This window comes from Schistocerca cancellata, chromosome 12, assembly GCF_023864275.1.
Source record: "Schistocerca cancellata isolate TAMUIC-IGC-003103 chromosome 12, iqSchCanc2.1, whole genome shotgun sequence".
Taxonomy (NCBI): domain Eukaryota; kingdom Metazoa; phylum Arthropoda; class Insecta; order Orthoptera; family Acrididae; genus Schistocerca; species Schistocerca cancellata.
Window position 1 is genome coordinate 158,629,379 of NC_064637.1, and position 13,952 is coordinate 158,643,330.

The following is a 13,952-nucleotide window of genomic DNA, read 5'->3' on the forward strand; positions in this document are numbered from 1 at the left end:
GAAAAGCCCTTAAGTTGGAAAGTTTACTATCGCCGTTGATGCTCATCTCAATACATACCAGCTGTTACTGTTCTGAGGCATCCAAAACATCATACATGACAAATGTAATCCCAAGGAGCGCGCTTTGGGATCCAACTTCTGTAATTCTTCATACACATGTACATAAAGCGCAATCCATTAAATAACAGAAAATTATTCTGTCATAAATTCATCTTCTTTCTTCAACTGGGCAATTACAGTAAATGTGTAGAGCAAAATACACACAGGTCACCAGTTAAAAGGCACTGAAGACGATTTGGAATAGTCGTTTCCATTTATACAGAAAAAATTATTAAATGGACAACAAAAAATGGAAAACAAACATATGGACAACAATAAGAAAATAAATAAAATGTATTAATTAACAAAGGTAAATTATATTAAAATTATACACTATGAATGTAACTAAATAAATCAAATATATTGGATAACAAAAGTAAATTATATTAGCAATTAAATGGACAACAAAAATGGACAACAATAAGTAAATATATAAAATGTATTAGTTAACAACAGTAAATTATATTAAAAATTTTACATTGTGAATGTAAGTAAATAAATCATATGTACTGGTTAACAAAAGTGAGTTATATTAAAAATTAAATGGACAACAAAAAATGGACAACAATAAGTAAATAAATAAAATGTATTAGTTAGCAACAGTAAATTATATTAAAAATTTTACATTGTGAATGTAAGTAAATAAATAAAATGTATTAGTTAACAAAAAGTAAATTATATAGGAAAATATATTAAAAATTATATAGGCTTGAACTTTAACCAACAGTTACAATTTTATCCAAGCACAATGGACAACAATGTAAGTAAATAAATTAAAAATGTATTAGTTAACAAAAGGAAGTTATATTAAAATGTTTCCATTGTGAACATAACTAAATAAATAAAATGTATTAGATTAAAAAAGTAAGTTAAATTAAAAATTTTAAATTGTGAACTTAAGAAAATTAATTTAAATGTATCAGTTAACAAAAGTAAATTATATTAAAAATTTTACAATGTAAAGTAAATAAAAACAGAATCGGAAACAAAAAAGGACAACAGTTTATTATTTTCTATATGTATTAAATGGAGAACCTAGAGCAGAAGAAATGCATTAAATGTAGTACAGTGAAAGACATTACCGAATATGGGGCAAAATTAGATAAGCCAAGATCGATTTGTAAAAAATGTATAACAAGGGATCAACTTGATAGATATTATTCAACCCAAAAAATTAAGTACTATAACATATTGAACAGTACAGACAATATAAAAAGGTGTACTAAATGTGACACAGTGAAAATGTAATACAATATCAAAAAAAAGGTAAACCTAGATCAGTTTGTATAAAAAAATTTAAATAATGATTCTATTAGCAGATATTCTATTAAAATGACTAATGTGCAGAATAGAATGGAAGAAATGCAGGACAACAAACAACAAAATGTAAAAAATGATATAAACAACAACAGTTTGAAAATATGCAACTTATGTACTATTAAAAAGAATTTGTGTTGTTTTCCAACAAATCAAGGAAAGATATTATCAATTTGTAGAGACTGTAGAAAATTAAAAAGGTTACAAAATAAAAAATTAAAATAGATTAATAAAATGTAGGTTTTTTGTTGTAATATTATTCCCAAATGTCTGATAGATTACATACAAATACAAGATACAAATCCAATGTAAAGATATTAAAATGAAAAAAATTTTAATTACAAAAAATTTGTTGTTGAAGTAATAAGAAAAGGGCAATATTAGATATAATTCTATGAAATATATAAAAAACTATAAAGTAATTTAATTATTAATACTTTTTTATTTTTAAGTTACATGTATAACAAGTCAATTATTAATGTTGTTATTCAATTACTGTTATAATAAAATTAATGATAAAATTATTTTAAGTTATTAGGTTAATTAAATTTTTCTTAATTACATTTGTGTTAATTATATTTGTGTTAATTATAATAATGAAGATAAAGTACAATATGAATATATTATTTAAAATCTGTAGTAGTAAATGGAAGAAGAAGACAGAAATGTTTGAACTATAGATCCGTTTTTTAAGAATAAAATGCATTCCCAAGATACAAAAGAAAAATTAAATAGTTTGTTAGACGAAGAATACCAAGTAGAATGTTTGGATTTAGTTTTACTTAAAAATGCCAGCCAGGGTGGCCGATTGGTTCTAGGCACTACAGTCTGGAACCGCGCAACTGCTACTGTCGCAGGTTCGATTCCTGCCTCGGCTATGGTTGTGTGTGATGTCGTTAGGTTGGTTAGGTTTAAGTAGTTCTAAGATCTAGGGGACTGATGACCTCAGAAGTTAAGTCCCATAGCGCTCAGAGCCATTTGCACCATTTTTACTTAAAAATGGTTGTGTAAAAATAACAGTTTACAACAAACAACAAAATGCTTTTGTAGAATTAAAACATTTAAGTAGACGAAATAGAAACAAATATATCAACAATATTCTTAAGGTAATTAACAAATGTTACTTGGAAGAACAAGATTAGGATTCTAACGAAGAAAGCAAAGGAAATAGTGATAAATATTATAAAGAACCATTTCCACATGAAGAAGTTTTAAAAGAGTACAATGGTGGATGAAGTTACAGAAGAAAGATTTAATTTTTATGTTTTCTTAGACAGCATATTTTATTTTTGTTTTAATTATTTGTTCTAATACTTTATCTATTTCAATGGCTGCTATGCGATAGCAACCTTTGTTCTAATAAATTTTTTAATGATGTAGGAGGAAAACAAAGATAAATTAATTAAACTTATAACAAAGATTAATTAAATTCGAAATTACAGTAAAACAAACAAACATTAAACAAATGTTAAAGAAACTTAAAAATTTAAGAGAAATCAAATACAATTTATACAATCTTTAAATAACTATAATCTTAAATATGTGGAAAGAAAGTAATTTCAATTTATTTTAGGTTCTTGGTTTAAAGATATATGGATCCATTGTTTAAACAAAATTATGTTAATTACTAATTATATTTTAGTTTTTTATTGGAATTCCTAATGGTAAATCTTAAATATGTGGAAACGTTTGTTTAATGTAACATATGTTAACATGCATATGTTAAACATATGTTACGTTTATTTATGTTTAATATTTATGTTTAGGAAATTTAACATAATCTCTCTTGTTTTGTTTTAAAGTTTCGTCCGCTAAAGATCTACCATTTGGAATTCCATATAAAAAATTAAAATATTATTACTAATTAACATTTTTTTTGTTTACACACAGGAATCCATATACCTTCAAACCAAGAACCAAAAATAATATTATAAAGGAACAACAGCATCCGAAAAGAGATACTCGCCTCCCAATACAAGATCCTGTCGTTGCCATAGAAACGTTCCTCGATTTCGAATGAGAAGGCATAGACCCTATAGTATTTCGCAGCGACGCAATTTCTGTGTTAATTCGTCATTGTGAGGGATCGACGGATGCAATAAAGAAGGAATAGTGCATCAGAAAAGACATACTCGCCTCCCAATATAAGTTCCTGTCGTTGCCATAGAAATGTTCCTCGATGTAGAAAGAGAAGGCATATAACATTAGTATTTCATAGTGAAGCAATATCTGTGTTAATTCGTCATAGTGAGGGATCGACGGATGCAATAAAGAAGGAATAGTGCATCCGAAAAGAGATACTCGCCTCCCAATATAAGAACCTGTCATTGCCATAGAAACGTTCCTCAATTTAGAAAGAGAAGGCATAGAACCTATAGTATTTCATCGCGATGCAATTTCTGTGTTAATTCGTCATTGTGAGGGATCGACGGATGCACTAAAGTAGGAATAGTGCATCCGAAAAGAGATACTCGTATCCCCATATAAGATTCTGTCGTTGCCATTGAAACGTTCCTCGATTTAGAAAGAGAAATCATAGGACCTATAGTATTTCATAATATTTTATTTCCACATATTTAAGATTGTAATTATTTAAAGATTGTATAAATTGTATTTGATTCGTCTTAAATTTTTAAGTTTCTTTAATATTTGTTTGCTTAACATATGTTTAATATTTCTTTGTTTTACTCTCACTTCGAATTTAATTGATCTATGTAACAACATTAATTAATTTATATTCGTTTTCCTCCTACAGCATTAAAAAATTTACTAGAACAAAGGTTGCTATTGCATAGCAGCCATTTAAATAGACAAATAATTAAAAAAATAACAAAATTAGAGTGAATAATTAAATAATTAGTTCAAATATTTAAAACAAATAATTAAAACAAAAATAAAAACATTTGAACATTTAATTAAAACAAAAATAAAAAATGCTAACTAAAAAATACATGAAAATTAAAACTACCTAAAGCAAATTTGTCCACCATTGTGTTCTTTTACAACTTCCTCATGTAGAAATGGTTCTTTGTAATGTTTATCACTATCTTTTTCGGTTTCTTCGTTAGAATCCGAATCTTGTTCTTCCAAGTAACATTTGCTAATTGCTTTAAGAATCTTGTTGATATATTTGTTTCTACTTCGTCTATTTAAATCTTTTATTTCTACAAAAGTATTTTGTTGTTTGTCATCAACTGTAATTTTTACAGAACCATTTTTAAGTAAAACTTAATCTAATCATTCTACTTGGTATACTTCATCTAACAAATTATTTAATTTTTCTCTCGTATCTTGGTAACGCATTTTCTTCTTAAAAAATTGATCTATAATTTTAGTGTTTCTGTCTTCTTCTTCCATTTACTACTACAGATTTTTAATAATATATTCATATTTCACTTTATCTTTATTATTCTCTTTAATAACACAAGTAAAATTATCTTCAGATCTTAAAATTATTTATCATTAATTTTATAAAAACTTTAATTTTATAGCAACATTAATAATTGCTTTGTTATACATATTACTTAAAAATAAAAAAAGTATTAGTAAGTAAATTACTTTTAATCTTTTTTATATATCTCGTGGAATTATATCTAATAATGCTCTTTTTATTTCAACAACAAATTTCTTGTAATTTAAAAAAAATTCATTTTAATATCTTTACATTGGATTTGTATCTTGTTTTTTTATGTAATCCATTAGACAATTGGGAATAATACCACACAAAAAAACCTAGATTTAAGAAATCTATTTTAGTTTTTTTAAAATTTGTAACCATCTAAACTTTTTACGATCTCTACAAATTGATAAAATCTTTCCTTGATTTCTTGCAAAACAATATAAATTCTTTTTTATAGTATATAAATTGCATATTTTTAAACTGTTGTTGTTTATACCATTTTGTACATTTTCCTATTTGTTGTTCTGCATTTCTTCCATACTATTCTGCACATTAGTCATTTTAATAGAATATCTGCTAATAAGATCATTATTTAAACATTTTGTACAAGTTGATCTAGGTTTACCTAATTGTTACCCATATTCTGTTAAATTTTGACTGTGTCACATTTAGTACACTTTTTATGTCATCTGTACTGTTCAATATGTTATAGTACTTAATTTTTTTGTTTGAATAATATCTATTAAGTTGATCCTTATTTATACACTTTTTACAAATCGATCTTCGTTTATCAAAATGTTCAAATGTGTGTGAAATCTTATGGGACTTACAATAAATTTACTACACCACGAAGATGTGTTACAGACGCTAAATTTAACCAACAGGAAGAAGATGCTGTGATATGCAAATGATTAGCTTTTCGGAGCATTCACACAAGGTTGGCGCCAGTAGCGACACCTACAACGAACTGACATGACGAAAGCTTCCAACCAATTTCTTATATACAAACAGCACTTGACCGGTGTTTCCTGGTGTAACGTTGTTGTGATGCCTCGTGTAAGGAGGAGAAATGCAAACCATCACATTCCCGACTTTGATAAAGGTCAGATTGTAGCTTATCGCAATTGCTGTTTATCGTATCGCGCAATTGCTGCTCGCGTTGTTCGTGATCCAATGACTGTTAGCAGAATATGGAATTGGTGGGTTCATGATGGAGTTATGGAACGACGTGCTGGATCCCAATGGCCTCGTATCAATAGCAGTTGAGATGACAGGCATCTTATCCGCACGGCTGTAATGGATCGTGCAGCCACGTCACGATCCCCGAGTCAACATATGGGAAAGTTTGCAAGACAACCACCATATTCACGAACAGTTCGACGTTTGCAGCAGCATGGACTATCAGCTCGGAGACCATGGCTGTCGTTCCCGTTGATGCTGCATCACAGACAGGAGTGCCTGCCATGGTATACTCAACGACGAACCTGGGTGCACGAATGACGAAACATCATTTGTTCAGATGAATCCAGGTTCTGTTTACAGCATCATGGTGGTCGCATCCGTGTTTGCCGACATCACGGTGAACTCACATTGTAAGCGTGTATTCATCATCGGCGTATCACCTGGCGTGATGGTATGGGGTGCCACTGGTTACACGTCTCGGTCACCTCTTGGTCACCTTGACCACACTTAGAACAGTAGACATTACATTTCATATGTGCTACAACCCGTGCCTCTACCCTTCATTCGATCCCTGCGAAACCATACATTTCAGCAGGATCATGCACAACCGTGTGTTGCAGGTCCTGTACGGGCCTTTCTGGATACAGAAAATGTTCGACTGCTGCCCTGGTCAGCACATTCTCCAGATCTCTCACCAATTGAAAACGTCTGGTCAATGGTGGGCGAGCAACTGGCTCGTCACAATACGCCAGTCACTATTCTTGATGAACTGTGGTATCGTGTGAAGCTGCATGGGCAGCTGAACCTGTACTCGCCATCCAAGCTCTGTTTGACTCAATTCCCAGGTGTATCAAGGCCGCTATTACGGCCAGACGTGGTTGTTGTGGGTACTGATTTCTCAGGATCTATGCACCCAAATTCCGTGAAAATGTAATCACATGTCAGTTCTAGTATAATATATTTGTCCAATGAAAGCCGTTTAACATCTGCATTTTTTCTTGGTGTAGCAGTAGTGTAACAGCAAAGGTCATCAGTCTGTAAACTTACACACTACTTAACCTAAATTATCCTAAGGACAAACACACACACCCATGCCCAAGGGAGGACTCGAACCTCCACCAGGACCAGCCACACAGTCCATGACTACAGTGCTTGGCTAATCCCAAGCGGCTTGGTTTATCTAACTTTGTCCCATATTCAGCAATATCTTTCACTACATAACATTTAATACATTTCTTTTGCTCTACATTCTACATTTAATACATATAAAAAATAATAGACTGTTCTCCATTCAATTGTTATTTACTTCATAATGTATAATTTTTAATATAAGTTACATTTGTTAACTAGTACATTTTAATTAATTTGCTTTTGTTAACTTTAACATTTCAATTAATTTACTTTTGTTAACTAACACATATTAATTAATTTTCTTAAGATCACAATGTAAAAATTTTAATATAATTTACCATTGTTAATTAATTCATTTTATTTCTTTTCATAATTTTTAATATAATTTAAGTTTGTTAACTAATACATTTCATTTATTGACTTGTGTTCACAATGTATAATTTTTAATATAATTTACCTTTGTTAACTAACACATTTTATTTATTTTCTTATTGTTGTCCATTTTTTGTTGTCCATTTCTTCCTGTCCACTTAAACATTTTTGCTACATAAATGTAAAATACTTTAGTCAAGAAGAGAGATAATTTAAGTATTTCTAAGGAAATTAAAAAAGTAAATGAGCTAGAGATAATTTTTTATATAATATTACGAACTGTGAATATTAAAATACTTGTTTTGGAGAACAACTTGGTCTAGAACTTAATAATGATTTTAAAGTAATTTACCAAATAGATTTTCTAAATCAATTGATGAATTAGATTTTTAAATAATTAAAAAAGGACAAATGAAATTGAAATATAGAGGAATTTAAAAAAGTTAAAAGTAGAAATAATAAGTTTCATGATTTAGAGTTCACAATGTGATTTTTTAAATAATTTACTTTTGTTAACTAATACATTTTAAAAAATTTTAAAATAATTTAAGTTTCTTAACTAATACATTTTAATTAATTTACTTATCTTCATAATGTGATTTTTTTAAAAATTAGCTTACTTTTTTAACTAATACATGTCATCATGCTAGAAACTGTATTGTATTTTAGATAAATCGCTTAGTTATTTTAATTAGTTGTATTATTGTAAGAAATGAGTATTTAGTTAACATTTTAGAATCTGTTTAGTTAATTAAATATACAAAATTTTGTAAAAAATTTTAAATATATTTTGTTTTATATGTAAAACACAAAATTTATTTTCACATTGAGTTAGTAAGCCAGAACCTACAAAATCATCCTTTTTTTATGGAATATCGTCGCAGTTATGAGACTGGATTCGTGATTTTCTATCAGAGAGCTCACAGTTCGTAGTAACTGACAGAAAGTCATCGAGTAAACCAGAAGTGATTTCTGGCATTCTCCAAGGTAGTGTTATAGGCCCTTAGCTGTTCCTTATCAATTACACGATTTTGGAGACAATCTGAGCAGCCGTCTTGGGTGGTTTGCAGATGATGCTGTCGTTTATTGGGTAGTAAAATCACCAGAAGATCAAATCGAATTGCAAAACAATTTAGAAAAGAAATCTGTGTGATGTGAAAATTGGCAACTGAACGAAAAGCATGAAGTATCCATGTAAGTACTAAAAAGGAATCAGTTAAACTTCATTCACGAGCATACGATAAATAAGTCAAATCTAAAGTCCCTAAATTCAGCTAAACACCTAGGAATTACAATTACGACCAACTGAAATTGGAAGGAAGACATAGAAAATGTCGTGGGGAAGGCTACTAAAAGACTGCGATTTATTGGCAGGACACTTAGAAAATGTATCAGATCTACTAAGGAGACTGCCTACAGCGCACTTGTCGGCCGTCTTTTAGATTACTGCTGTGCGGCATGGAATACTTACCAGGCAAGAGTGATGGAGTACATCTAGAAACGTTTTGTATTATCGCAAAATAGGGGAGAGAGTGTCACTGAAACGATACAGGGTTTGGGGTTGACATCATTATAACAAAGGCATTTTTTGTTGTGGCAGAATCTTGTCACGCAATTTCAGTCACCAACTTTCTTCTCCAAATACGATACTATTTTGGTGACACTGACCTACATAGGGAGAAACGATGATCAAAATAAGATAAGGTAGATATGAGCTAGAATGAGTATTTGTTTTCCTTTCTGAAGAAGGCTTTGGCTGCAAGCTCAACATTGTCTTTGCTGTGCCTGTCTGCAACTCTTTATGGTGAGTAGCAGTCTATCCTTTTCATAATATTGTTGATGTTCCAACATGGGATTTGCATTGCTTAATTAATGCACTTCATACCTTTTTTAATAAAATCAGTCACTCACAGTCGGCATCATTACATAAAAACAATGGTGTATATGTTCCCATTTAGTTAAACATTCCATACGTCTTTCCAGCGAATAAAATTACCATCTGTTATAATTTTTTATACAAATATATTATAATTTAAATTTGTCATTGTCATATCTTTTAAAAAGATATTTGGTTATGCTGGCGTTCTGACATTCATTTCATTTATACACTACTTATTTAACAAATTTGGTCAGATAACTTTTTAATCTTACCTTAAGATGGTATTTTCATAGAAAATTTATGAAATTATACTACAGCAAACAATGGAGTGACTCCTATGCAATACCAACATGTTTTGTAAGGCATAGATGGTGTACTGTGGGGTGATCAATATGTTTCATAATGAATACACTTAGTACCCCGTGATCACAGTGTTGGAAGGAGACCACAATTCATATCACGGATCATATAAAATACACAATATTTCACATACCTTATGGAACTTGTTATAAAATTGCCATGTTACATTACATGAAGTCGAAGCATGAAAAGCACTGCCCATGTATATACACCTCAATAAAAATCCAGTATACAAAATGCACACAGTAGATAAAATGTGCACAGATGTTAAAGTGTGCAGAGACAATAACATACACACAGCTGCCTATAGGCAACAATTTTTCCTTTTGTGCTTCTTAAGCAGACAGTTAATGCTGAATATTTTGTACCACCAAAGTAAAATAATTTCATATAATATTCAAGTAAGTCCAACTAAACATTATCCAATGTTTTTTTTCCAGCACTCTTTCTGCCTTAATAGGTCAAAATGTTCTAACGTCAAGAGTTTAAATGTAGTTGTTCAGTTATTACCTATCTATTCCTTATGTCCACCAATCCATATTGCAAATTGAAGTTCTTTATTCATCCAGAAAATCTCTACAGAATATGGAATTTCATTTGCTCATGTGCATGAGCAGGTACATGCAACCCCCCCTCCACTGCCATCAATGCAACACGTCCTACCCTCCCCTCACACATATGTCACATATAACCATAAAATATACTGTACTAGTGCAATAAATTGTCTAGTAGATCTTGCTTTAGGAGCAGTAGCAGTAGCAGTTTTTGCGCATTCTTGTTTCAAGTCTGCTGTATTTCAAATGGTCTAAGGTTTGTGCCACTGAATAGAAGAAGTGGTCTAATTAGAATTCCCTTAGGGATTTGTAAGGCAGTGAAAATGAGGAAACAGCTTCAGTGGCAAAACATTTGTACTTCTGTGCAGCACTACCTCTAGCTGAGGCTTTAAAGGTCGAGGTTCTCTCGTACTGGCCATGGGGTCTGTCTTCTTGCCCAGTACTGTAAAATGTTCATACATATTACACCTTTTTTTATCTCTTTTGAAGTCTGTCTCACAGAAAAAACAAACAAACACCATTCGAGCAGGCCTTCCAGGCCCAATGGTACTGTCTGCACACCAGGTCTCCCTGAGACCTTAGGTGTCAGCACATGCAGATATGAACGGGCATGGGATCAACACACCACGTTCCCAGCTATTTTGAGGTTTTGTGACCAGTGTCGTTAGTTCTCAATCAAGCAGCTTCTCAATTGGCCTCACAAGGGTGGAGCACATCCTGCTTGCCAACAGCACTCAGCAGACAAGGACGGTGACCCATCCAAGTGCTGGCCGAGTCTGACAGCGTTTAACTTCAGTGATCTGATGTGAAACCGGTGTTACCATGGTGGCAAGGCCGTTAGCAGAAAAAACATGTTGGGCAGTGGAAAGATGGAAGACTTTTGAAAGAGACACCAGCAGGATTCTTTTTGTTGTGCATGGTGCATTGCTGCTACAGCTCTTTTTTAGGTCAAGAAAATGAATGAGATAGGAGTTGTGCTATACTGGAATATAATCCCAAACTCTAGAATTTTTGTTTGCCACTGAGACGGTGTGTAAGCTCGCTTTTCGTGCAATTAATAGTAGGGCAGCGTACTTTCTTTTGTGTCACGTTTGTCTTTGTAATGTGTGCCTGCTCTTTAAAATAATGTTGAAGCCATATGCCTAAAGATTGCTTCCCGAGAGGCTGTAGTTCCATTGGAATTTATTGTTACGTAGGTGTTGGGGCAGAAGCTTAGAAAAATTGTGTTGAATGTATTTGTTATTAGCTTATGTCGTTCAAACCCGTCATGTAGCTGGTCTGTAACTTTAATTATGTTTGCGTGTAGTGGACATGGGATTTTCCCTGAAAGAGTGTCATCTGAAAACAAGGTTGTTTATGTAGAAAAAGGAAAGGACAAGTGCATGAATGGATCCTTGAGGGGTCCACTTTTTATTTTTCCTGCCTCTGAAAAATATGACCCAGTCGTATAATTTAGTTTATGTGTTATTACTACTTTCTGTTTTCGATTTGCTTGGTATGAGGAGAACCCTTTTAATGCACTGGCTCTAAGGAACAGCCGCCTCTATTCTATCGTACTTTTGAAGCTTTTCCAACATGATTTTGCCGTCCAAAATGTCACAAGCTTAGCTGAGAGTTAAGAAATGTGTCTGTTTCCCTAGCGCCACTGTTCGTGAACAATGATTCGTTTGCAAACTACATTACTGAGGACTAGTGATCATTTTCCTTTTGCTAATTTAGGAACATTCACGATTTCATTGCGATAGCTTTGTGCACTTATTTCTGCGACAACGGAATGATATTTTTTAGCTTCTGTATCTAAAGTTAATTTATAAATATTTTGCGTATTTGTTTAAAGCTGTATAAACACAGCGTGTCTAACGTCATTTTAAAACCGATGCGGAGAATGCTAAGTTCACCGGACTTGGATACGATGTGACGTCATTATGACGTATACACGCTACATTGAAAACGATAGAAACCGTATATCGACTATTCGACTTTTGTGAACTTTCGAGAGGTTATGACAGAGTAGCGCCGTGCTCTGCGCCATTCGTTTAAATGTGTTTTGCGTTCCTTGCGTTTAAATCGTGTATTGTACTGTGCGTGTGTCCTGTGCGTTGTTTTTCGTTGCTCGTCTCTAATTATGTGTTCAGCATTCGAGAGACTAATGAGAGAAAAGCTGAAAAGAGTTCAACATCGATGACGACGGGCAATTGCGTGGTTATTGTGAATCTCAAGCAGAAATTGATGTACTTCTGACCCAGCTGAAGTGCGTCGGTTATTCGTACTCGGTGAGAAGAAGCACTCAGCAGCCAAAATCTTTAGATGCGTCAAGACACTAACCTTTGGTTAAGATTACATTGAGAAATCCACTGCCCCTCGTATTTCATCTCCGGTCGACGATTTTTCTTCAACAATGCTTCATATTTTTCTTTTTAAGTTCGAAATTCAATCATTCTACACACCAGTCATTACTGGACACTAAGGTACTTGTCTCTGCAGTCCGAGTGTAAAATTACTTGGAATTATGGTTGATAAGACTATCTTGGGATGCACATATAAATTACTTAGCTAACAAACTTGCATGAGTTCTCTTTCAGCTATATAAATTAAGAAAAAAATGTCAGCAAGAGTATGCTGCTACAATCTAATATGTACTGACAAGACCAATTCGATGAAACCATACTAAAATATTGATAGTAAATAAATATTATTTTCGGCGTAAGCATTCAATACAACAATCACACAATCTAATCTGGTCGGGACATAAGAAGACTTCACTTTTTTACGAAACGTGTTGTCCGTGGTGTTTTCAAGGCCACGGTCAGGAATATTTCTATTAATATCCAGCTCTTTTATTTTGGCGAAATACATATACGCTGCCACACTGAGATGTTATCAGAATCGAACGTGTCAAAAGAAACCACTAGCTGACGACAGTTTAGAATCTCAAACGTTCGTAAAAGTCGATAGGTGTGTTAATCGACTAAGGCGTATATACGTCATAATGACCTCACATCATATCCAAGTTGGGTGAACTTAGCATCCTCCAACCGATGCGAGCTTTTCCTGCCACTATTGTATTTGCTTTGTTTCCTACTTGGAGTATACTATTACTCTTTGAGGTCACGTGATGTTTTGTTTTTTTTTAAATTCGTATTATGGCGGTTTGTGTGTGTCACATGGATGTGTTAGTCTCGGGTGGTATGGTAAGTCTCGTGGTATACTGTAAATACATTTTATCTTTTCTCACGTTCTGAGCACTCAAGTGCTCCATCTTATGGTTAAGGATACTCATGACATCGATTGGCAACCCTCCGTTACATTTCTTCTATCTGCTGTTTTTGTCAATAGTGTAGAAACGCGGCCGAAGTCATGTGCTGCTACCTATAGAGTGATGCTCTATATCGTAGAACAAGGTTTCTTAAATTGTCGTAATACCGTCATTAAACCAAATATAAATATTGTTACCTCGTATTGCTCGCGTATAACGAAATATGTTGAGCCGTATCTCTGTTAGCTTCTTAGATGAAGTACACGAATTTAACACGGGTTGTCAGAATTTTGAAGAAAATATAAATATTTTCAGTATCCATGGTATCATCTCATTAAACCCAGATATAACATTGGGCTGACTGAGTAGTGCGCATGATATTGCGACATTTCAGATACGTTT